Source organism: Anomaloglossus baeobatrachus, chromosome 3 (genome assembly GCF_048569485.1).
Source record: "Anomaloglossus baeobatrachus isolate aAnoBae1 chromosome 3, aAnoBae1.hap1, whole genome shotgun sequence".
Taxonomy (NCBI): domain Eukaryota; kingdom Metazoa; phylum Chordata; class Amphibia; order Anura; family Aromobatidae; genus Anomaloglossus; species Anomaloglossus baeobatrachus.
The window spans coordinates 440,514,996-440,542,469 of NC_134355.1; the positions used below are offsets into that span (position 1 = coordinate 440,514,996).

The 27,474-nt window shown below is 42.5% G+C and overlaps 1 protein-coding gene across 2 annotated transcripts in view; it reads right to left on the bottom strand.

The window, feature by feature from the left end:
• TNK2 (tyrosine kinase non receptor 2) overlaps window positions 1–27,474 on the bottom strand; it is a 337,552-nt gene that overhangs the window by 252,278 nt on the left and 57,800 nt on the right. For both annotated transcript variants that reach the window (XM_075340441.1, XM_075340440.1), the window contains exon 2: window positions 11,407–11,661. The gene's annotated coding sequence lies outside the window, so the exon portion shown is untranslated. The remainder of the gene's footprint in view (window positions 1–11,406; window positions 11,662–27,474) is intronic.

The following is a 27,474-nucleotide window of genomic DNA, read 5'->3' on the forward strand; positions in this document are numbered from 1 at the left end:
CGAGGAGAATTGGGCCTTGCCGGAGCCTCGAAAGGACCGAAACCTCGACTGCCACCTCCTTTGTTGAGGTTTGCTTGATCTGGGCTGGGGTAAGGAGGAGTCTTTACCCTTGGACTGTTTAATGATTTCAGCCAATTGCTCACCAAACAGTCTGTCTACAGATAGTGGCAAGCTGGTTAAACATTTTTTGGAAGCAGAATCCGCTTTCCATTCTTTTAACCACAAGGCTCTGCGCAAAACCACCGAGTTGGCAGATGCCATTGAGGTACGGCTCGTAGAGTCCAGGACAGCGTTGATAGCATAGGTCGCAAACGCAGACATTTGCGAAGTTAAGGACTCCACTTGCGGCACTGCTGGACGTATGATAGAGTCCACCTGTGCCAGACCAGCTGAAATAGCTTGGAGTGCCCACACGGCCGCGAATGCTGGAGCAAACGACGCGCCGATAGCTTCATAGACAGATTTCAACCAAAGGTCCATCTGTCTGTCATTGGCATCTTTAAGTGAAGCCCCATCCTCCACTGCAACTATGGATCTAGCCGCAAGCCTGGAGATTGGGGGATCCACCTTTGGACACTGGGTCCAGCGTTTGACCACGTCAGGGGGAAAGGGATAACGTGTATCCTTAAGACGTTTGGAGAAACGCTTGTCTGGATAAGCATGGTGTTTCTGGACTGATTCTCTGAAGTCAGCGTGGTCCAGAAAAGTACTCAGTTTACGCTTGGGATACCTGAAATGGAACTTCTCCTGCTGTGCAGCTGCCTCTTCTGCTGAAGGGGCTGGGGGAGAAATATCCAACAGTCTATTGATGGCCGCTATAAGGTCATTTACCATGGCGTCACCATCAGGAGTATCCAGATTGAGAGCGGTCTCAGGATTAGACTCCTGATCACCCTCCTCTGTCTCATCATGCAGAGACTCTTCTCGCTGAGACCCTGATCCGCGTGATGACGTGGAGGGTCTCTCCCAGCGAGCTCGCTTAGGCTGCCTGGGACTGTCATCTGAGTCAGAGCCTTCAGCCTGAGATGCCTGGGACCCCCTTGAAGCACGGATTAACTCCAACTGAGGGGGACCGGGGAACATTGACGCAGCAGTGTCCATGGTCTGAGTAACTGGCCTGGCCTGCAAGGTCTCTAGGATTTTTGTCATAGTGACAGACATCTTGTCAGCAAAAACTGCAAACTCTGTCCCAGTCACCGGGACAGGGTTCACCGGTGACTCTGCCTGGGCCACTACCACCACAGACTCCGGCTGACGAAGTGGCACAGGGACCGAACATTGCACACAATGGGGGTCATTGGAACCTGCCGGTAGATCAGCCCCACAAGCGGCACAAGTAGCGTATACAGCCTGTGTCTTGGCACCCTTGCGTTTTGCGGATGACATGTTGTCGTCTCCTCAGAGCAATATAGGGTATACAGCCAAGAAGCGACCTTACAGTGCAATATATATATATATATGGTATAGAGAAAAAAATACACCAATATAACACTGTGGCACTAGTGGGGCCAGCACTTATGTGCTGCTTATCGCCCGCTTAACGCGGGTGTGTGGTCGCCAGAAATCCCTTGTCTGGGTCTCCCAGAGCCTGTGTCCGTTCTCCAGCCAGACTGCATGTAGGAATGGCTGCCGGCGTCCTGTGGAGAGGGGCGGGCCCTGGGCGTGTGCAGACAAAGTGCGGGAAACCTGCGCCCCACTGTGCTCAGTGAGAGGGCTGGAGTATGTAAATAAGACTCCAGCCCTCGGCGCTGACTATCGTACAGCGTCTCTCCCTTGCCCTGATTGACAGGGTGGGGGCGGGAACGAAGCGGAGCTAGGCCGCAAAAGCCGGGGACTAGATTTATAAGCGCCGCCGTCGTAAAAGCACGGTCGGCGCTAAGTCCCCGGCGCACCACAAGTCTCAGCCGCGCCGCCGCTCCAGGGGCGGCCGGCGCGGCAGTCCCCAACACATAAAGTCCCTCAGAGAAACTGCAGTGACTGTAACCCCAGCGCGCAGCGCTACTGTCCCCGGCGCACTAGCACACCCAGCAAGTCTGGAGTGTGCGCGTCCTGTCCATACGGGGACACAGAGTACCTGAATGTTGCAGGGCCTTGTCCCTGAACGGTACCCAGCTCCGTATCCAGCAGGTTCTACGGGTCTGTGGATGGAGCCCGGCCTCAGGGCTTGGGGGCCGGTAAGATCCCACTTCCTCAGAGCCCCTCAGGGGGATGGGGAAGGAAAGCAGCATGTGGGCTCCAGCCTCCGTACCCACAATGGGTACCTCAACCTTAACAAACACCGCCAATAGGAATGGGGTGAGAAGGGAGCATGCTGGGGGCCCTAGTATGGGCCCTCTTTTCTTCCATCCGATATAGTCAGCAGCTACTGCTGACTAAACAGTGGAGCTATGCGTGGATGTCTGACCTCCTTCGCACAAAGCTTGAAAACTGAGCAGCCCGTGATCCCACGGGGGGTGTATAGCCAGAAGGGGAGGGGCCTTACACTTTTTAGTGTAATGCTTTGTGTGGCCTCCGGAGGCAGTGCTATACACCCAATCGTCTGGGTCTCCCAATGGAGCGCCGAAGAAAATCTATTTTTTAAACATATTACTTATTATTTCAAGATCTATTCATTAAAATCAACTTTGTTGGTGTGAAAACCCCTTAAATATAGATATTACTTGAATATGTGTATCAAATTTTTGGTTTTGTGCTCTACATATTATGCATTTTTCTTCTAATTATCTATTAGTGTTAAAAGACGAGTATTGTGGGATCGGTAAGATGGTAAGATATGATTTTTTTCTTCCGAAAATTTTATTCCCAAAGTGCAAAAATATTTTATTAATATAATAGTAAAATATGCTGACCATGGTTCCTCAGGAGGCCATAATAAAGATGATGAATGATTAGAATCAGAGATGCAGTTCCATGGAAAGCCAATCCAAAGATACTCCTGCCTCAGGTACAGTCAATGCTGTCAGAATTCCACCCTCCAGCAGCCAGGAAGGCCATATTGTGGCCTCCTGAGGAACCATGTTTATGGGGAAACGCGTCGAGGCAAGGAGGCAATATCACCAGGCGTACCATCATTGTGTAACGGTGTATATTACACACTAAGGACTGCTATACCATTGCCAACAAGCAAATTTCATTTTTTCCACGGAAGAGGAATGGTTCTATGATCCTGACCATTCATTAGAATACTGCTGAGTATTGGCTTGTAATAAGCATTGTGTGTTCAAATTGTTTGTACCAAACCGTTTCCTGTCTGATGTAATGTATATATAATGGGTCCTATTTAGGATCCCTTTTGTCTGCTCCTGATATTCAGGAACGGATGGGAAGGATACCCTGTATTTAATAAGTCTAAAGAGATCATTTTGGTTTGATTGCTGTGTTCAGCATATTTTACTATTATATTAATAAAATATTTTTGCACTTTGGGAATAAAAATGTCTTAATTATTCATGCATATTCCCTGACTTTTAGTCAAATATTAATACTATGATTTTTTTCTTCCACCTATTATTTAGGTTTTTTTTGTTTTTTTTTTTAAATCAGAGATAGAAAAACTATGTAATATAATGATGCAAACAGATTTGTATGCACAACCTATGAATTACCGTTTACGAATCATTAGTGCCAATTTCACAAAAATCATGCTTCATTGTTGTGTATATGGAAAGACGTAGGAAGTTGGTTTACAACACCTTGCATGGGTAGCACAAGTACAAGAAGAACACTAGTAGAGCAGCACGGACACACAATCAGCATGCATGGGTAGTACAAGTACAAGAAGAACACTAGTAGAGCAGCACGGACACACAATCAGCATGCATGGGTAGCACAAGTACAAGAAGAACACTAGTAGAGCAGCACGGACACACAATCAGCATGCATGGGTAGCACAAGTACAAGAAGAACACTAGTAGAGCAGCACGGACACACAATCAGCATGCATGGGTAGCAGAAGTACAAGAAGAACACTAGTAGAGCAGCACGGACACACAATCAGCATGCATGGGTAGCACAAGTACAAGAAGAACACTAGTAGAGCAGCACGGACACACAATCAGCATGCATGGGTAGCACAAGTACAAGAAGAACACTAGTAGAGCAGCACGGACACATAATCAGCATGCATGGGTAGCACAAGTACAAGAAGAACACAAGTAGAGCAGCACGGACACACAATCAGCATGCATGGGTAGCACAAGTACAAGAAGAACACTAGTAGAGCAGCACGGACACACAATCAGCATGCATGGGTAGCACAAGTACAAGAAGAACACTAGTAGAGCAGCACGGACACACAATCAGCATGCATGGGTAGCACAAGTACAAGAAGAACACTAGTAGAGCAGCACGGACACACAATCAGCATGCATGGGTAGCACAAGTACAAGAAGAACACTAGTAGAGCAGCACGGACACACAATCAGCATGCATGGGTAGCACAAGTACAAGAAGAACACAAGTAGAGCAGCACGGACACACAATCAGCACCTGTAATGCTGAGCAGAGTTGTACTCATTGGACTTCCCCACCGAAATGTTCCTAGGAACATGCTCAAACCTCCTCCATGCCCCCGGCCTAATGCATCTGAGCTAGTAGTGTAGGCAGGGAGGAACCTAAAAGGAAACCCTCCCCACCCTGTATCCAGTGTTTATCTTCCTGGGTTATTTGTGCTCTCACATGCTCAGCTAACCTGTGTAACATAAGGGATCTTACTGTCCTAGAATTGTCCTTCACGAGCATCTCCTATATTCCAGCACAGCTTATACACAGAGCTATCAATTTTACTACATTATATTAAACCATCAGTGTAAGCATCCTTTTACATGTGAACAGAGTTTGCAATACATTTTTCACACAAGGGTAATAAATACTACTCTTAGTATACTTGAGGAGTATTTATAGCCAAGAAGGAGTACCTACGTTGCAAGAGCCAAAATTTGTAATAGCATCTGTAGGTAGATGTAAGATTATGTACTCGCTATTTAGACATGAAAACATTAATACATAACAATAAACAGAAGTGATCCTAAATCAATATTTCATTGTACACTAACAATTAGGCTGTGTGCGCACGTTGCTTAATTTAATGCGCTTACGCTGCGCATTGCACTGCAGCGTAAACGCATGCGTCCTGCGTCCCCAGCACAATCTATGAAGATTGTGCATAGTCCATCTGGACGTTGTGTTTGAGAGCGCAGCGATTTGGATGCTGAAATTTTGATCCAAATCGCTGCGCTCAAAAATGCAGCATGTCACTTATTTCGTGTGCTTTGGATGCAGCTCCCACTCTGTCTATGGGAGCGGCAGCATCCCGAACCCATGAAATCGGCATCTATTCTGCAGACACACTGCATCCATTACACAGTGTTTCTGCAACGATTTGACGTGCACATGCACTGCCAAATCACTGCAGAAATTTCAGCATGGACACTACACAACGTGCGTACATAGCCTTAGCAAGACTCTAGTTGAAGACATTGTGATAAAATTCCCGTGTAGTGACAGTCACTGCTGTATACGTATACAATCTAATACACAGGTACAGAAGCAGGTGGAGCGTTCCAGTTGCTGTATTCTATAAAACATCTCCATACTAATTTGTATAAAGTTACAGTATAATTTCCATCCCAAAATGGGGAGGAATATCACTACAATATGTCTATATGCTTTGATTAGTAGAGGTTGACCTCAAAATTATATATCGAAAAATCCTTTAAAAGGGATTGTACCAAATCTGAAAGTTATCCCCTATCCTTGCAATAGGGGGCAACTTCACAATCATTGGGGGGTGCGACTGATGATAAATTCACCAATGCAGAGAATTGGAGTTCTAAAAGCCCCGTGTGAATGGAAATATGGTGAATTATGCACACTACTACACCATTCATTTTCTATGGGACAGCTTGAGATAGCCAAAAGCTGCGTTCAGCTGGTCTTTGGCACACATATTAAGAGTGAATACAGTAGCAATGCACATGACCAACAACTGCTCCATTCATCATCTATGGGACTGCCAGAACTATGGGACTGCTATTCTTGGCTATGTTGGGCATGCTGCAGCGTTGTGATTTTTGGATCACTGGGGATCCCATCAGTAAGAAACTCAGTGATCAGAATGTTATCCCCCTATCCTTTGGATAAGAGATAATGTGCTATTTGGGCCCTCTTTGGATGAATTTGCTTATTCTTTCCTCTATCCTGTCCATCTTTATCATGTCTGTTGTTGCCTCGGATTTTCAGTGCAGCAATGAAGTGTACGTCCGCACTGACTCTGGGAGCAGGGCTGTCCAGTTACATAGCAGTCTGCTTTGTAAAAGTCAAACATCTCCACCACATCATGTCACTGTCAGAAGGGGAGATTTATCGCTGTTTAGTAAAGTAGTGCGATAAGTGGAAGAAGCAAGTTCCAGCAATTCTGCCATGCACTCGTACGAGCACCAGATCTGCATTTATGCTGTACGGAGGCTGGGAGGGTGCGGACTCTTTTGAATAATCATGAGCTGCCCGCCTCTCTTCAGGAAAGAGGTCCACCTGCAAGCACCTAACCCGCTCTCACAATGTTTAAAGAACAAAAAAAACAAAAATAGTCATTTTTGTAGAGAAGACGTGTGGAGAGCAGAAGCTAGGAGAGGAGTAGTGGTGTCATGGTATCACAACACACTGTGCAATGGCTGCCATTCTGTGCTGAAAGATTCCCTTTAAAAGGATGTCCACCTCTCGGTCAACTCTTCATTGATACTGTATATATACATACGCAGTGGGGAAAATAAGTATTTGATACACTGACGATTTTGCAAGTTTTACCACCTACAAAGAACGGAGAGGTGTGTAATTTTTATTGTAGGTACACTTAAACTTTGACAGAATAACAAAAAGAATCCAGAAAATCACATTGGATGATTTTTAAATAATTAATTTGCATTTTATTGCATGAAATAAGTATTTATTCATCTACCAACCAGCAAGAATTCTGGCTCTCACAGACCTGTTGTTTTTTTCTTTATGAAGCCCTCCTACTCTGCACTCATTACCTGTATTAATTGCATCAGTTTGAACTTGCTACCTGCATAAAAGAAACCTGTCCACATAATCACACTCCAACCTCTCCACCATGGCCAAGACCCAAGAGCTAAGGACACCAGGGACAGAAGGACCTGTACAAGGCTGGGATGGGCTACAGGACAATAGGCAAGCAGCTTGGTGAGAAGGTAACAACTGTTGGCACAATTATTAGAAAATGGAAGAAACATAAGATGACTGTCAATCTTACTCGGTCTGGGGCTCTGTGCAATATCTTGCCTCGTGGGATATGGATGATTCTGAGAAAGGTCAGGAATCAGCCTAGGAACTACACAGGAGGATCTGGTCAATGACCTGAAGAGAGTTAGGACCACAGTCTCAAAGATTTCAGTTAGTAACACTACTCCATCATGGATTAAAATCCTGCAGGGCATGCAAGGTCACCCTGCTCACACCTGCACATATTCAGGCCTGTTTGAAGTGCAAACATGACCATCTGGATGATCCAGAGGAGACATGGGAGAAGGTCATATGGTCAGATGAGACCTCAAGAGAAATTTTTGGTATTAACTCCACTTGCCATGTTTGGAAGAAGAAGAAGGATGAGTACAACCCCAAGAACACCATCCCAACTGTGAAGCATGGGGGTGGAAACATCAAACTTTGGGAGTGCTTTTCTGCAAAGGGGACAGGACAGCTGCACTAAATTGAAGGGAGGATGGATGGGGTCATGTATTGTGATATTTTGGCCAACAACCTCCTTCCCTCAGTAAGAGCATTGAAGATGGGTCGTGACTGGTTCTTCCAGCAAGACAATGACCCAAAACACACAGGCAGGGCAACTAAGAAGTGGCTCCGTAAGAAACATTTCAAGGTCCTGTAGTGGCCTAGCCAGTTTCCAGACCTGAATCCAATAGAAAACTATTGAGGGAGATTAAAGTCAATGTTGCTCAGCGGCAGCCCTGAAACCTGAAAGATCTAGAGAAGATCTGTATGGACGAGTGGGCCAAAATACCTTCTGCAGCATTTGCTAACTTGTTCAAGAACTACAGGAAATGTCTGACCTCTATAATTTCCAAATAAAGGTTTCTGTAGCAAATGTTAAGTTCTGTTTTTCTGTTGTAACAAATACTTATATTATGCAATAAAATGCAACTTAATTATTTAAAAATCATATAATGTGATTTTCTGGATTTCTTTTTGAGCTTCTGACTGCCACAGTTGAAGTGTACCTACAATAAAAAAAATTACAGACCTCTCCATTCTTAGTAGATGGGAAAACTCGCAGAATGGGCAATGTATCAAATGCTTACTTTCCTTATTAATATATATATATTATATATATATATATATATATATATATATATATACATATATATATATATATATATATATATATATATATGTATATATATATATATATATATATATATATATATATATATATATGTATAAAAAAAAACACAGTGTATATATGCACAGTTGCACCTTATCATTATTTCTGCTGTCATTCATCTTTGACTATTCTTCTTCTTTTTATTTATCTATACTTCATTTATCCGTGCATGCCCATCTGCCTCTAACTGCCATGGGCCTCTAACTTTCCTGCCCATTTTTCCTTTTGTCTAGTTCTTAGATACATGTTTTACATGTATCTATTTTTCAATAAAGTTCTTTACTTTTGCATTTATATATGGTCTTAGTCATACTTATCATTAGGATTTTATGATATACTACATAGGACCTGTACTTATCTGTGGGATTAACAGTATTAATAAACTATATACATTATAGAAACATACATTCTAAAAATATATTCCAGAAAATAAATAGAATTGAACAGTATTCAATATTCCTTTTTCATTCCTGGGGTACCATGGGAATCTCCAGCTGTGACCACAGGTAAACTCAGTGACATCACCGCTCACAGCAGCAGTTTAGTCACTGTGTGCCTAAAGCCGCAGCAGGCAGTCATGTGCCCGCGAACTGTGATTTCAGTATGTAGCAGAGCCGGGATTGTCATTGGACTTCGTGGTGTGGATTACATCTGACATGGATGGTTAATAAATTGGAGAAAGAGGGTGTTTTCTTTATTTTTTAAATAAAGGATTTTTAACTTTGTTTTTTGTTTATTACTTTTGACTTACAGGGTTAGTATTGGAGGTCTCATAGACCCCGCCCTAGTACTAATCTAGTGTTTCGAGGCCGCTGTGATTTTTGACAAATAAAAGCTGTCGTTAACTCTTTATATTTACCCTAACTGCCACAGCACCAGGGCAATTGGGATGAGACGGGGAAAAAGAGCCAGAATTGTCGCATCTAATGGATGCATATACACATGCATCCATCTGCTAAATGGACAGAACATCTATCCAGTACAAACCAGTGTGCCTATGCATCGCAATTGGTCCATGTGAAAATCACTGCAGCATGCACTGGTCAGTCCAACTCTCGGATCAAATATGTGCATGTCAATAACAGGCAACTTCTGCTTCTGGGTTGAAAATCTGCTGCATATTGCAATACCAGGGATGAGAGAACCTAAACTGTAACGTTCGGGGTGTGTACCGGACACCTAGTGTTGGAATCACACATGCTGTCTGCGTCCCTATGGTGGTGTAAAAATAAATAAATTAAAAAATGGTGTAAGGTCCCCCATATTGTGATACCCAGGCAGATAAAGCAGATGGCTTCAGGCTGCAGCCCCCAGCTGGAAGTCAATACGAAAATAGCTATGAGCAAATCAACAATGAAGTGACTGGACAAGGTGCTTAAATCAAGGAACATTTAACTGGTGAACAAGACACAGCTCGTACATAGTCTGGTCTTTTCTGAGGTAACATAAGGATGTGAAACCTGGACAATAAAAGAACAATACAGAAGAAGAATCAACACCTTCGAAATGTAGTGCTGGGGAAAGATGTTATTAATACCATGGATGGCAAAAAGAACACACCAATCAATTTTGGAACAAATCAAGCCGGACATATTCACTCGAAGCAAGGATCACCAAGGTATGATTTGCCTACTTTGGACACACCATAGGAAGAGAGCAATCACTGGAGAAGGACATCATGAGTGGAAGAATAGAAGGAGCAAGCTGAAGAGGAAGACCAGCAACTCAATGACTTGATACTATCCAGATAATGGCGGAGAAAACCCTGGTGGACCTATCTAAGCTGACTCAAGATCGATCTTCCTACAGAGCGTTCATCCATCAAGTCACCATGGCTCATGATATTGTTCCTTTTAAACTGAATAATTAGAAGTCACCAAATGTAAAACATAACTTATAGTCAAACATTAATGGGCAGAGCCCTCTTATAATGCAGACCCAGAAGTAATCAGCTGGTTTCTCAGCTTTAATCCCCCCAAAAATAAACCAGAGAGTAACAGGCAGTCAGAAAAATGTAGTTTTGCAAGGCGCCAAGAAAAAAACAATCCATAGTTACTTCATGTTCTGCAGTATGGAGCTATGCACCCTAGTAGGGTACATGGTTATGGGTTGTTTGGATAATATATGATCATTGGAAAAGAAACTGAAATTGGTTTATTTTATACCCTGTGTGTAATTTACTTAGACTCTGTGGGGAGAATGAATACTATTGCAATTTTGGTGTAAAATTGTACTTGATTGACGGCTGTGACACACTTCTAAACATGTCACACAGCTCATGATAAATGTTTCTAAGACTAACAACCTCTTTGGAACAGGTTCGACCGCTATGCCCGCTCTGTCCGGTTGTACACATGCCTCACTTTTGTGAGACAACCTTTTGTCTTCAGACATTGATGTATAGATCCTATTGCTGTAAATGACAAACCACACTCTTTTCTAACCCCTTTCAAAAGCATCAAGTAAATATAGAAAAAGAAAACTTAAAGAGTAACCGTCGTTATAATTTTTATATCATAAGTCAATAGAACACATGACAATAAGCAACCATATAATACTATTTTCAGAGAAATTTGCGTATTTCTCTTCCATGACTGATGATTCCTTCTCTATTCATGGGTAAGAGATGCAAAATCTGCATTCAGTGAACACAGACTTGCCTATAAATGAAGAGATGAGAGTTGGTGCTTTTAAAAGCCTATGAAGAAGGGATGGAGAGAAGCAGGAAGGAGAACAGAGAAAGATTATTACTAAAGATCAAACACAGACATTCTGCTGAAAGTTCTCCTGAAACGAGAGTTACAGTTCAACATAGAATCTTATGAGCACCAACTGCTATCTCAGTAATGGGAACTTCTGTATTCACCGAACAAAGATTTTACCTGTAAATTGAGAATTTTGAGAAATAATAATCAGTCCAAGAGGAGAAAGATTGCATAAAATATATAGCAGCTGCAATGCACATTTTTTCTTCAGATTAAAGGTCTTACCCCAAAATTGATCCAGGCTGTCTGTCCTCCTGACTGTTATAGAAGGTATCCTCTGTGGTCTGCGTCCACGCGGTGTCTGTTATGCATGGCATTGAGTTGGCTGTAGGCTCCTTTGGCAGGAGCTTCTGTTTTCAGTGGATTTTCACTTCAGTATTTGCAGGATATCATATGGAATGTTTTTCATAAGCCATAGTTCATACACGTCAAAAAATAGCGGTAGAGAACTTCATTCCTCTCTATTCCAGAGATATACTCCTAAAAAATCAGAGGATAAAACAAATACACTGAGAAAGCCTTCCTTATACAATCGCTGGGCACAGGAACATTCTCCAAGCACATAAACTGCAGTCATTACTGTGACATGAGGATGCATGACAATGTCTATGGTTATACGTTAGTCATGTGTGTTTAGATCACTCCCTTTACACATACCACCAACTCAGCCTTCCAAAGAAAATCTGGATCTTCCCTCCCATCCCACAATTACTCACTTCAGTTTCCAATCTGACTGACACTCAATGTATGTAGAGGTAAAATCAATGATACATTTGAAAAATAAAACAAAGAAAGAAAAGAAGCTAAAAAAACAACCAGGTCACACCAGTGTCGGCGTGAGGCTTCTCGAGGAAACCCATCCTAAAGTCAGTAGAATTGTCAATAGTTTTCAATGGCATTGTGACCATTGCAGAAGATGTACAGTAAGTACAAACCAAAAAGCTTAAAAAAAGGAAAAAATATGTATACAAAACACATTGCAATCGCATGCAAATGCAAACAAATGGCAGAAGTGCTGTTTTTTTCCTTTACATTCCCTTCTAAAAAGTTAATATAACTCAAAATGGTACCACTCAAAAATACAACTCATCAAGCAAAAATAAATAAAACCTCCGGACACAGAGATACCATTTTTTTTGGTTTCGCATATAAACATGTATTTATTGGCAAAACATGCTTTTAGGATTATTTTTGTGTTTTTTTATACACCGGTATATATTTGTATATGTTTATTATTCTTTAGTGGCAACGTATAGTCATAGTCTGGTGGGATCACTTCACCCTCATACCGTGTTTTAATAGTAATTTTGACATTCTTATGCACAAGATTGTATGGTGACTAAATCTCCACCTTGTTCAGTGACTATATTCTTTAGACAGATTGTCATACACAGATTAAAGGAGATTAAAGGGGTTTCCTACAAACAAAGTTAATTTTAATCAATAGATCTTGGAAGAAAAATTATTTCCAGAACCGGATGGGTTTAATTTTTTATTTTCCTGTGCTGAGATAATCTTATGTGTTCCTGCTGCGTATTGTGTAATGGCTGTGTCTGACTGTACAGGACAGGTCTGATCAATAGTACATCTCCAGGACAGGGAAAGAAGTAAAGGAGAGTATACAGATATCACAGTACGGGATCATAAATAATTCTTTATTTGAGGTAAAACATTTTTTAAAACAGGCAGGGAATGGTTTTACTTCACAAAAAGAATCATATATGATCCCGTGCTGCAATATCTGTATTCTCTCTTTTTCTTCCTTTCCTGCCCAGGAGATATGGTATGATCAGACCATGTCCCTGTACAGTCAGACACGACCATTAAACAGCACATAGCAGGGGCACATACAGACCAAAAGTTTGGACACATCTTCTCATTCAAAGAGTTTTCTTTATTTTCATGACTCTGAAACTTGTAGATTCACATTGAAGGCATCTAAACTATGAATTAACACATGTGGAATGAAATACTTAACAAAAAAGTGTGAAACAACTGAAAATATGTCTTATATTCTAGGTTCTTCATAGCCACCTTTTGCTTTGATAATTGCTTTGCACACTCTTGGCATTCTCTTGATGAGCTTCAAGAGGTAGTCACCAGAAATGGTCTTCCAAGTCTTGAAGGAGTTCCCAGAGATGCTTAGCACTTGTTGGCCCTTTTGCCTTCACTCTGCGGTCCAGCTCACCCCAAACCATCTTGATTGGGATCAGGTTTGGTGACTGTGGAGGCCAGGTCATCTGGCGTAGCATCCCATCACTCTCCTTCTTAGTCAAATAGCCCTTACACAGCCTGGAGGTGTCTTTGGGGTCATTGTTCTGTTGAAAAATAAATGATGGTCCAACTAAATGCAAACCGGATGGAATTGCACGCCGCTGCAAGATGCTGCGGTAGCCATGCTGGTTCAGTATGCCTTCAATTTTGAATAAATCCCCAACAGTGTCACCAGCAAAGCACCCCCACACCATCACACCTCCTCCTCCATGCTTCACGGTGTGAACCAGGCATGTAGAGTCCATCCGTTCACCTTTTCTACAAAGACACGGTGGTTGGATCCAAAGATCTTAAATTTGGACTCATCAGACCCTTTTTGAGCACTCTACCCATTTATTTAACTCTGTTAATTCTCATCAGACCAAAAGCACAGATTTCCACTGGTCTAATGTCGATTCCTTGTGTTCTTTAGCCTAAACAAGTCTCTTTTGCTTGTTGCCTGTCCTTAGCAGTGTTTTCCTAGCAGCTATTTTACCATGAGGCCTGCTGCACAAAGTCTCCTCTTAACAGTTGTTCTAGAGATTTGTCTGCTGCTAGAACTCTGTGTGGCATTGACCTGGTCTCTAATCTGAGCTGCTGTTAATCTGCGATTTCTAAGGCAGATAACTCGGATAAACTTATCCTCCGCAGCAGAGGTGACTCCTGGTCTTCCTTTCCTGGGGCGGTCCTCATGTGAGCCAGTTTCTTTGTAGTGTTTGATGGTTTTTGCCACTGAACTTGAGAACACTTTCAAAGTTTTCCCAATTTTTCGGACTGACTGACCTTCATTTCTTAAAGTAATGATGGCCACTCGTTTTTCTTTACTTAGCTGCTTTGTTCTTGCCATAATACAAATTCTAACAGTCTATTCAGTAGGACTATCAGCTGTGTATCCACCAGACTTCTCCACAACACGACTGATGGTCCCAACCCCATTTATAAGGCAAGAAATCCCACTTATTAAACCTGACAGGGCACACCTGTGAAGTGAAAACCATTTCCGGTGACTACCTCTTGAAGCTCATCAAGAGAATGCCAAGAGTGTGTAAAGCAGTAATCAAAGCAAAAGGTGGCTACTTTGAAGAACCTAGAATATAAGACATATTTGCAGTTGTTTCACACTTGTTTGTTAAGTATTTCATTCCACATGTGTTAATTCATAGTTTTGATGCCTTCAATGTGAATCTACAATTTCCAGAGTCATGAAAATAAAGAAACCGGTTTGAATGAGGTGTGTCCAAACTTTTGGTCTGTACTGTATAAAAGATTATCTGAGCACTGGAAAACAATTTTTTAAACACAGCCAGTTGTGGAAATTATTTATATTCCAAGCTCTATTAATTAAAATTAACTTTGTTCCTGTGAAAACCCCTTTAATGGTTTTACATAGGCAAATTTTGTAGACCTCTCAGTGGTGATAATAATAATATTTATTCACTTATATAGCGTTATTAATTCCACCGCTCTTTACATACATCAGGAACACTGTCCACATTGGGGCTCACTATCTAAATTCCCTATCAGTATGTTTTTTGGAGTGTGGGAGGAAACCGGAGAACCCAGAGGAAACCCACGCAAACACGGGGAGAACATACAAACTCCTTGATCTACAGCATATGCAGGTACGAGGGGTTGCTGATAAGTCTTTGTAATCTTTTTTTGTTTTTATGGTAACAAATGTTACATCACATGAAAGCCTTATGTATCTAATATATGTTTTCAAAATGTTGTGTTTGTTGCTTATGGCAACAGTGTTCTACGCATGCGCTAAAACAAAATGGTGGAGTCTAATCCAATATTCACAGCAACTGAGAGCAGAGGAGGGATAAAATTCTTGTTTCTGCAAGGAAAGTCCACGAATGATATTCATGGTGATATGTCGTAGACATTGGGGGATCAATGCCTTTCATATTCCACAGTTGAGAACTGGGTTGCTAAATTTAAAATGGGCCACTTCAGCACCAATGATGAGGAATGTCCTGGACGACCGAGAGTGTTTGTTGTTCCAGAGATCTTCGATGCTGTGTACAACCTCATACTGGAGAATCGACAAATTTCAGCTAAAGCAATAGCAGACATCATGGAGATTTCCCGTGAACATGTTTGTGTCATTATCTATGAACATTTGGATATGAGGAAGTTATCTGCAAAGTGGGCCCCAAATGTTTGACGACAGATCAGAGAAGCATGTGAGTGATAACTTCCCGGTCCATTTCTCAGCGTTTCCGGACTGATAAGAACTTCCTGGATCGACTGGTCACTATGGATAAGACATGGATTTATTTGTATAACCCTGAAAACAGGGAGCAGTCAAAAGAGTGGACGCACAGTGGTTTTCCTCATCCAAAGAAGTTCAGGGTGCAAAAATCAGCCACTAATATGATTGCATCTGTGTTCTGGGATAAGGAGGGCGTGCTGCTAGTGGACCACCTTCAAAAGGGTTCCACCATCAATGCAAGGTATTACATTAAACTTTTGCACCAATTGAAGACAGCTTTAAAGGCCAAAAGGCGCGGCAAGCTGTCCAAAGGAATCTTGTTCCTTCAAGACAACGCCTCCGCTCATACTGCACAAGTAATCACAGTAAAACTGGCAGAGCTGGGCTTCCAGCTCGTTGACTACCCACCTTTTTCAGATCTAGCTGCCTCCAACTATCATCTGTTTCCAAAACTGAAGAAACACCTCAAGTGTACCAAATTTCACACCATTTCTGATGCCATGGCACCATTTCTGATGCCATGGCTGCTACTGATGCCTGGTTTGAGGCACAACCGAAATCCTTCTTTTTGCTAGGCTTACAAAACTTGGAATACCGATGTAAGAAGTGTGTTGTCATCAGTGGAGAGTATGTGGAATAAATGTAAAGTTTCACCATCCTATCTTGTTTCTTTCTGGGTAAAGCCAAAGACCTATCAGCAGCCCCCTATACAGTTAGGCTGAAGCAGGTCATCTGTCACATGGTTAGTTACATTTTTTGTTGATGGGGTTTATTATTGAGCAGGGGATAGCAAATGTCTTGGGGACTGTGCGCAGATCTTCAGTAACCCTAGCAATGCCCTTCCATAATTGACATAGTAATCAATTACTATGCTTACATCAGCGAGTGGTTTGTGCAAGATACGACAGAATGCCTCATCATAAACACAATGGCATGGTGAAGCGGAAAATAAAGAGCCCCTCAGCTTTCTCATCACATACACATTGTTTTCACTGCATAATAGGCTGATTTTACTGTATTCATTCTACTATTACAGTTGAGAAAGGCAGGTGGGTGCTAAAAGCGTCCACAAATCGCTTAGGGAAGACGCAGCAAACAAGGCATTACTGTGCCGCACACAATAGAGAAATAAGGTGTCCTTACATTATGATTAATGAGGGTTTGTACATGACATCACGATTGGACAATTCCATACAGAATCCCAGCCATTGTTACTTGTAATAAAAGGACACTGACTACAGCAGCAGTAATGTAAGCTGCACTAAGTAGTGAGTGAGAGGGCTCCAATAAAATGTATTCTATAAAGTGCAGATATTTTATGTTTTTATTATAGCTGAGCACAATGATTGCAGAACACTAATTTGGTGTTCATACTCTATGGCAGCCAGTCCAGGCTCCTGGGAACTTCCACAAACAGCATTAGAATGCCAGCAGCCGGGTGACTCCGCTGGTGACAAACTTCATACGTTTTATTTCATGGCATTGCTATGGGTCCTTGCCTTACTAGCCAAGTAAGGACAAGCTAAAGCTGCTCATAAAACGTTCATTTCAATATTATGCATAAAAACTTTCTAAAATAACTATATATATCCTGTCTTGCATGGATTTTCAAAGTAAAGACCACCATAGATGACATTGTCTGGTATCTTGCTTGGCTCTTCCATACACAGAAGCTCACATTCAGCTGAGCCAAAACTGGCAGCACTCTTAAGGCTACTTTACACGCTGCGATATCGGTCCCGATATCGCTAGCGTGGGTACCCGCCCCCATCTGTTGTGCGACACGGGCAAATCGCTGCCCGTGCCGCACAAAATCGCGCAGACCCGTCACACGTACTTACCTACCCGGCGACGTTGCTGTGACCGGCGAACCGCCTCCTTTCTAAAGGGGCGGTCCGTGCGGCGTCACAGCGACGTCACTGAGCAGCCGCCCAATAGAAGCGGAGGGGCGGAGATGAGTGGCCGGAACATCCCGCCCACCTCCTTCCTTCCTCATTGTGGCCGGGAGGCAGGTAAGGAGAGCTTCCTCGTTCCTGCGGTGTCACACGGAGCGATGTGTGCTGCCGCAGGAGCGACAAACTACATAGTTATGCTGCAGTAACGATAATCGAGAATGGACCCCCATGTCACCGATGAGCGATTTTGCACGTTTTTGCAACGATGCAAAATCGCTCATCGGTGTCACACGCAGCAACATCGCTAATGCGGCCGGATGTGCGTCACAAATTCCGTGACCCCAACGACTCCGCATTAGCGATGTCGCAGCGTGTAAAGCCCCCTTAAGGCTATGTGCCCACATTGCGTACTGTCCCTGCAGAAATTTCTGCAGCGATTTGAACAGCACATGTGCGCTTCAATTCGCTGCAGAAACAGTGCGTACTGAAAAGCCGATTTCATGTGCTCTGATAGCAGCCCCTCCCATAGACAGAGCGGGGGCTGCAGGCAGAGCGCACAAAAGAAGTGACATGTCACTTCTTAGAATGCAGCGCTTCGGGCAGCAGCCAAAGCGCTGCGTTCTAATACACCACGTGGCATGGATTAGGCACAATCTTCATAGATTATGCTGGGGACGCAGGACGCATGCAGTTATGCTGCGGTGCAGATCGCAGCGTAACTGCATGAAAATACGCTACGTGGGCGCATAGCCTTAAACTATGTGCACACTTTGCATCGAGGTAGTTGCAGTTCTAAACGCATCCTCTGGCAGAAATGGTTTTTGCCAAAGTTGGTTTTGACCACAAAAACGCTATAAATACGCGTGCATATTTACCGTGTTTTAGCTGCGTTTTTAGCGCTTTTTACATGCTTTTCCACTGCTTAAAGTCAGATGCGTTTTGATTACAAAGACACTACTAAATAAAGTTTTAACATACAAACACTATGAAAAAAGGGGAAAAAAAAAGGAAAACAAATATAATTATTTAAATCATAACGAAAATAGTTATATTTAATATAATTATAACGGTTTTATACTATTTATGGCTAAAATAACAATAAATTAATATATTTCATTAATTTAATTGTCGGACTATGTGTGTGTGTAAAGGGACATATCACTCCATTATTTTGATGTCCTTAACGCATGTTTTCAGCAGCTAAAAAGCAGGTAAAACGCTAGAATTTTGATGTTTCTTGCTTTTTGCTACTTCTCATTGACTTCAATGTTAGCAAAACACAGCCCAAATGGCAAAAACAATTGACATGCTGCTTCTTTAAACGCTGAGTTTTTGCCCAAAAATATGCAAATTAAACGCAGCGTTTTGAGCAGCAAAGTGCGCACAAGAAATACCCATTTTCCATAGACTTTGCTGGAAAATCAAAACGCATGCATTTTGGCATGAAAACGTTGCAGTTCAAAACGCAGCTGAAACGCAGGTAAAAACGCAAAGTGCGCACATAGCCTATTAGAGAACATAAGAGTGCTCAGCCGAACAAGTGCTCCTATGTATGGGAGAGCCGGCGGAGATCAGTATGATCAGAAGAACAAAAGGATTGGAAGCCCGAAATTGGACATAACAGTTCCTTAATTGCCCTGATAACTTATTGTCTAGTGGCCCCCATAGACATCAGACTGTTGGACGAATCTTTCGAGATCAGTGCCTTCAGCCAATGTTAGTCTAATGTGTGGGGGAATTTAAAGGAATCCCTCACCGTGTTTTGGCCACCTAATCTGAGCGCAAGATAATGTAGAGACAGAGACCCTGATTCCAGGACAGAGGAGAAGTGGTCCACAGTTCATTTTAGTGATGAAAGCAAGTTTAAGGCAAGTTTAATTTATTTGAGTCTGATGTGAAACATTATGTTCATAGACAAACTGGGGAAAGACTGAACCCAAACTGTGTTAAGGAGTCAGTGAAAGGTGTTGGAGGAAGTGTCATGGTTTGGGGAATGGTTTCTCCAGCAGAAGTTGGACCTCTCATACATCTACATGGCAGAGTGAATGCAAGTGTGTATCAGAACCTTCTTCAACAACACGTGGTTCTTTACTTGTGTTCATCACTCAATCAGCCAGCAATTTTCATGCAAGACAATGCCCTCGATTACACAGCAAAATGGGTAAAGCAGTTCCTTTAAACAGAGAACATTGAAACAATGAAATGGCCAGCCCAGACTCCTGATCTAGACCCAATAGAAAACCTCTGGAAAATCCTTGATGACAAAGTTATGGCCATGAAACCCACAACAGTGAACGAGCTGTGGAAGAGACTGGAAGAAGGGTGGACCAAAATCACTCCAGAGCTGTGTGAGAGACTAGTGATGTCCTGTGGTTGCAGATGTGCTGAAGTGATCCAAAGCAAAGGCCTGTACACATCCCACTGATTGGTGACTGTTACGCCTAAGCCACACGGCGAGAAAAACAGTGCGAGTGGAGTGCGATAAAACATCGCATTCCCCTCGGACCAATTCTAGCCTGTGTGTCAGCACACATGAGCGATTATTTTCTCAGCCCTAATCGGACCGAGAAAACAATCGCAGCATGCTGCGATTGTAAGCTGAGTCTCTTTCTCTCGCACCCATTCAAGTGAATGAGGCGAGAGAAAAATCGCACTGCACTCGCAGTACACCGGTGTACTGCCAGTGCAGTGCGAGAATGGCAATAGCCGGCTACGCAGTAGAGAGGGAGAGAAATCCCTCCCTCCCCTCCTGAGTGCCGGCCCGCCCCCCACAGCTGAGGTCTGCTCGCACGAACGGACCTCAGTTGCAAGGACACAAGCATGACACTCGGCTCTGCTGTACTGCCAGTACGAGCCGAGTGTCATGCAAGGGGGATCGCAGTAGTCCCCGTGTGGCCCCAGCCTTAGGGCTAAGCCACACGGCAAGAAAAACAGTGCGAGTGGAGTGCGATAAAACATCGCATTCCCCTCGGACCAATTCTAGCCTGTGTGTCAGCACACATGGGCGATTATTTTCTCAGCCCTAATCGGACTGAGAAAACAATCGCAGCATGCTGCGATTGTAAGCTGAGTCTCTTTCTCTCGCACCCATTCAAGTGAATGGGCCGAGAGAAAAATCGCACTGCACTCGCGGTACACCGGTGTACTGCCAGTGCAGTGCGAGAATGGCAATAGCCGGCTACGCAGTAGAGAGGGAGAGAAATCCCTCCCTCCCCTCCTGAGTGCCGGCCCGCCCCCCGCAGCTGAGGTCTGCTCGCACGAACGGACCTCAGTTGCAAAGACACAGGCATGACACTCGGCTCTGCTGTACTGCCAGCACGAGCCGAGTCTCATGCAAGTGAATCGCAGTAGTGCCCGTGTGGCCCCAGCCTTACCTTCAGAAAATTTACTTATAATCTTTCTCTGTGCTACAGTCATTGTTGTTCTCTAATTATGATCATCACGTTTTGGGCAAAATAAAGGTTTTATGTTTTGAATCTTTTGTAAAACACTGTTCTAGTGGCATGGTGCACCCCTTACAAAAAACTTACAATGGTTTAGCAATGCAGATTACATTATTTCTGAAAATATTAAGTGATCATACATTGTTCTCTAATTTTAGTTCCAAACATGTTTTAGATCAAATACAGAAGAGAAAAAGTGATTATCAATATACAGTATATGCCTCTTAACATGGAGGTTAACATATAGGAAAAAGTACAGAGGGCCCAATATCATTGAAGAGTACAAATTCCAAGGTGATAACTACTTTTCAGAGTATAGCGGGAAAGAAAGAAAAATTAATAGTAACAAGAAGGGAGAAGAGGATGAAAGGATGGAACGAGGAGGTAGGAATGTTACGGTGCTAAATTACAAACGCTTAGTACTCTTTTGCTTATAACTCTAAGGGTGTCACTAGGAATAGATTATTTCATCAAAAGTTATGTCAGAGAGACAAGTGGAAGGCTTGAGTGAGGTTGTTGGATGGGTCCTGGTGTAGGTCTATCCAAGCTAACCAGATGTCAAGAAAGAAATCTAGTCTATCCAATCTTGTTGCTGCTATGCATTCAAACAGCATAATCTTGTTAATTATCTCCTTAACCATTTGTATCGATAGCGTGGGAGATTTCCATTTTGTAGCAATGTGTATTTTCACGGTCATAAAGCATAATAGGCGAAAGGATTTATTAGTGAGTCTTCCAGGTTTTTCACTCAGCAGGAGGACTGTCGACCCTAATTGGATGGAGCTTCCGATAATGTTTCTTATCAGATGCTCAACTTGTTTCCAGAACGTTCGAACAACAGGGCAGGACCACCATATATGCTTCATGTCACCTATCATGTTACAACCTCTGAATCATTGGTCCAAAACAGTAGGGTATAATATCTCCAATCTAGCAGGGACATAGTATGATCTGTATAAAATCTTAATAGACATTTCTGTCAATGAGGGTTGGTTACTCCCTTTTGTCAGTGTGGTGCAGCAATGTTGCCATTTTGCTAAGGTCATTGTGTGGTTCAGGTCTTGCTCCTATTGCATCATGAAATGGGTCTTTGTCTTGTTCTCTCATTTTGATCTCCCTAGTAGGTGAACCACGAGACGAAACTGTGCTCTCTCCAATGCTGCAGTTGCACTGAAGCTTCAGGAAAGCACTAACAAACTCATTGCTTAGTAAACCAGAAACCTGTGAAACTGCAGCAGTAGCCGGTAACTAGCATTAATCTATGAAATTAAAATTCACTGTTATTTAGAACATAGGATTTTTAATAACAAATACATTTCAGTTGTTTTGGGGTTTTTTTTTGCAATTATACCCATCTAAAATGATGAGGCATGTGTTGAAACACCTTCCGAAATATGAGGTAGTGACGTCAAATGTTGTGTCCCTGTCTTTGATGTAGGATCACTCACGAGCCTGCATCTTTTCCAGCAAATGATGGCTGAAGTCCTCACATAGCCCCATATCCCAAAAATTAAAAACGTTACAGGTCTAGGAAAATGGCGACAACCAAAAGAATTGTTTGTTCGTTTGTTTTTCACAAATTTACGATTTGTTTTCATCACTTAAAACATATAATATATTATGCATGCTGTGTATCTGCATGATCATACTGGAGAATCACACTGCCTGGTCAGTTTTACCATATAGTGAGCATGGCAAATTACAGACACAAAAAAACAATTGTGGAGTTGCACTTTTTTCAGTTTCAATGCACTTGGAATGTTTTTCCCACATTCAGTACATCATATGATAACATGAATGGTGTCATTTAAAAGTACAACGTACAAATTGTCCCGCAAAGAAACAAAAAGGTTATGGGGGGGAATAAAATGGAAATTGTGCTGCGGTGTGATGGGGCTAAGGAGAACCTTTCACCAAATTTTTTATATTGAGCTGGGCACACCATGTAATAGATGAAAAACCTTTCTTTTTTATTTCGCCTCCATTGCAGAGATATTAGCAAAGCACTTGGTACCTAATGAGTTAACATTAGCTAAAATGTTTTAAAGCGTTGTTCTGAGGCTCCATAGACTTATATTGTAAAAGGTCACTCTGCGAGACCCGGGCGACTCTGCAGAGGGCTGATGTCACTGAGAAAAGGAGCAGCTCGGGGCTGGATGCTTGACACCGCAGCAGTAGGGGGTTTATTAATATACTCACACTATATACTTTATACATATACACATATTCAATGAAAAATATATATATTTCTGTGAGTGCTTCTTTAGCGTTACCTGGGTGCCAGTATGTATTTTTCACATGGGGCATGTATGTTTTCTCCCTAAATAAATTGATATACGATAACTTCTGTTAAGTCCCAGTGAGTGTCAACTCATTAGGTGCCAAATATTTTCATTGTTAATATCTCTGAAACAAAAAGGCACAATTATAAAGAAAAGTTTTCTTACCCTCTGACGCCACTATTAGGCCCCCTTCACACATCAGTGGGTCTGCGCACACATTAGTTTTCACAAGGACCGTGTGTCTGTATGGAGCACATGCGTGTTTGTGTGTTCTGCACAAAGACAAGTCCGTTTTTATCCGGCAGCACTGTCACACAGATCGCACACTGATGTGCTCCATGTGACACGTACCGGAAAAAACACGCGTCTTTGAAATAAAATTATTTTCTATACTCACTTGTCTCCAACACTGCTGTCATTGGCGCTGCCGTCACTTGCTTCCGACCCCCGCTCATTATGCTCATGAATATTCCCTGCACCGCGGACCCGAAAGCAGCACAACCAGAGACATCAGCGTCGGGGACAGATGAGTAAATAGTTCCTGCTCTCCATGTGCTATCACCGATAGCACACTGAGAACACTAGCAAGCCAAAATCATGACACACGGATGGGCCACACGCAACTTCAACACCGCCGTGCTGTCACTTGCATCCAGGCCCGCTAAGTATGCTCATGAATATTGACTGCACCGTGGACATAGAAGCATCAGCGCTGGAAAGTTCCTGCTCTCCGTCTGATATCACAAATAGCACACGGAGAACACTAGTGTGCCAAAATCATGGCACACGAATAGGCCACATGCACCTTCAACACCGCTGTGCAAAACACAAGTGATTTTAATGGACGTGTGAAAGAGGCCTTCATAGGGTGTCCAGTTCAACTCGAAAAATTTGGTGACCGGTCCTCTCCATGCCACTCTATAAACATTTTTCTACTTTTCTGATAACCACAATACTCAGCAAGTTAGGGGGTTTATTTATTTATTTTTTTAATTCACTTGAAAGATGGAATAAATTAAAAATGACATAAAAATTACATAAAAATGTTATTCTTTAAAATGTGCACTTCTAAAGATAACCAAAAATAAGTCAGAAGCACAGAGCATGGTGTGGGTTTCTATGTTAAAATGATGTCGGCAATGTCCGCTCCCTTATAGGCAGGCCACAGATACATTTATGCTACTTCACCTACAGCTGATGCTTCAGTTTTCTGTATGTTATGAAATTCATTCCATGAGACCTTACAAACCATGCACTACATACGCTGCTTCAGTTTTTGGGTGACTTTTGCCATCATGCAATAGCGGGATGTGAACTTAGGATGTACCAAAATGACATCGCAAATGTAACAAAGATTGGCATGATTTCTAATTTTACAACAGTGCTCCTTCCTTTACACTCAGTCAGCACGTGATTACATAAAGTTAGTCATCTGCCGAGCAGTTGTGAATAATCAAGGGAATTTACAAGAAAGAAGACAGACCGTGTATTGGCTGAAACACGTCAGACTATATCTGAGAAACATCCTGTTACATCACCAGAATTCAGGTTTTTATAACCTCAGCTATGAATAATTACTTGACGTTCCAGGATCCTATGCTACGGTATCAACTCATTTGGACAATACACGTTGATATGCTCACATGAACATATTAAAGTGTTATCTATTACTAAATATTACAGTTCTCTTTTAGAGCATGTTAAATTGCAATCGTTTAAACCATGGCAGCATGACTCAGAAACCGGCTTCATTACTGCAGTCATGTATACTAAATTCTGATACGTTACAGAGTAACAGAGTAAGGCCCCTTTTAGACGTCCGTGTTTCAGGTACGTGTGACATCAGTTTTTAACACAGATGCCACACGTACCCATGTCATTCTATGGAGTTACTCACACGGACATGTTTTCACAAGGACCGTGTGGCCCCAAACGTACACATGGAGATATGTCTGCTTTTCTTCGGCAGCACGGGTGTCACACTGATGGGCTTCATGCGACATCAGTGTGACACGTACCGGAGAAAACACATGTCTGTGAAATAAAATGATTTTCTTTACTCACCTGACTCCAGCCTTGCGGTCTACAGCACTGCTGTCACTTGCTTCCGACCCCCACTCATTATGTTAATTTCATATGCACTGCACCACAGACCTGGAAGCAGCAGCATCGCCAGAGACCTGAGCATCGGGAACAGACTTGCCGGGAACAGGTGAGTATCCAGCAGTGCGTGTGCAGGTCCATCAGGAGGTCATCGGAGTATAGAATGAACTGGGATGACCACCTGGCGACACCTGCGCTACGGCAGGTGTCTCAACAGTGATTTGACGGGAGCATCAGAGTTCATTGTGAACTCCAATGAACCTGTAACATTATTGCCGCACCCGCACACACTGCTGTGGACGCCCCTGTAGTGACCTGGGCTCACCTTATGGGGTCCATTTCACCGCAGGGAAGCATACACAGCAGTGTGTGTGTGTGAGCCTGGAGAGCCTGCTCTCACAATCCATTCTCCAATCTCCATTGAATGTGACAGCAGTATGGGATCAACTTGGGCCCCTCTTAATTGGATTATGGCGGACCAGGATTAGGGCTTTTGACAGGGAAATAAATTAGAAAAGAGGTGTGAATAATTTTCTCTTTTTAGTTATTTTCAGGTTCGCATTTGGGGAACGTTGTGGGAGTTCACAATGGATTACGGCAGACCTTTTGTATTTTATTTTATTTTTTTTAAAAAAAACTAATAAATAGGTGAACAAGGGCTGGAGTCGGGGGTTTTTGTCCAAATAAACTTTTTTAGTCTCCTTACAACTGCTGGATTAGTATAGCGGTGTCTGTTAGATGCCACCTATTACAAATACCAAGGCTTGATGCCAGCTGGAGCTGACATCAGCCCCACAAACATTACACCATTTGCCACTGCACCAGGGCAACAGGAAGAGCCGTGTTCAGTACCAGAATTGGCACATCTAATGGATGCGCCACTTCTAGAGCAGCTGCTAGACTAGGCTGGAAAGGGCCAAATAACTATGGCCATTCCCACCCCAGTTGTCTGCTGTACTTTGGCTGATTTTAGTAAAATGGAGGGGACTCAACATCATATTTTTTTTTTAATCCAAAAATGTAGAAAATAAGCATAGGAAGCCCTCTATTTTTAAGAACCAACCAAGGTACAGCAGACAGCTGAGGGTTGCAGCCTTTTTTTTTTTTACATTAAAAAATAAAAATGCTGTAAAACAGCTGACCAAGCTAGCTATCTCTATATCTATTGAGCTATTTTAGCTGTTACATAGTTACATAGTTACTTAGGTTGAAAAAAGACCTAGGTCCATATAGTTCAACCTTCCTCCACCAGTTCTACATTTAGTCACTAAGTCATTTATAACCAACAATGTTTTGTGTACTGAGGAAATCATCCAGCCCTTTTTTAAAAGCTGTTATAGTATCTGCCATTACTACCTCTTGTGGTAGGGCATTCCACAGTCTGACCGCTCTAACTGTAAAGAACCCTTTCCTATTTAGGTGTCGGAATCGCTTTTCTTCCACTCGCAGTGAGTGCCCCCTGGTCCTTAGTATTGTTTTCGGAAGAAATAAGTTATGTGCCAGTCCTTTATATTGACCACACATGTATTTATACATATAAATGAGATCTCCTCTGAGACGTCTTTTTTCTAAGCTAAACATATCTAACTTTTTCAACCTCTCATCATATGGGAGGCCTTCCATTCCTTGTAATAGTCTAGTTGCCCGCCTTTGAACTGACTCTAACTTCTGAATGTCCTTTTTAAAATGTGGAGCCCAAAACTGGATCCCGTATTCCAGATGTGGCCTTACAAGTGATTTATAGATGGGTAACAATACGTTGGGATCACGGGATCTAATCTCTCTTTTTATACACCCTAGAATCTTGTTTGCTTTAGCAGCTGCTGCCTGACATTGAGTGCTGCTGCTCAGCTTATTTGTAATGAGAATACCCAAGTCCTTCTCCTGTTCTGTAGTCCCGAGTTTACTTCCATTTAATGTATACGCAGCTATAGGATTACTCCGTCCTAGGTGCATTACTTTACATTTATCAACATTAAATCTCATTTGCCAAGTATCTGCCCATTCTGACATCTTATCCAGATCTTTTTGTAATATTGTACTATCCAGGTCAGTTTTTAATATCCTACATAGTTTGGTGTCATCGGCAAAGACTGACA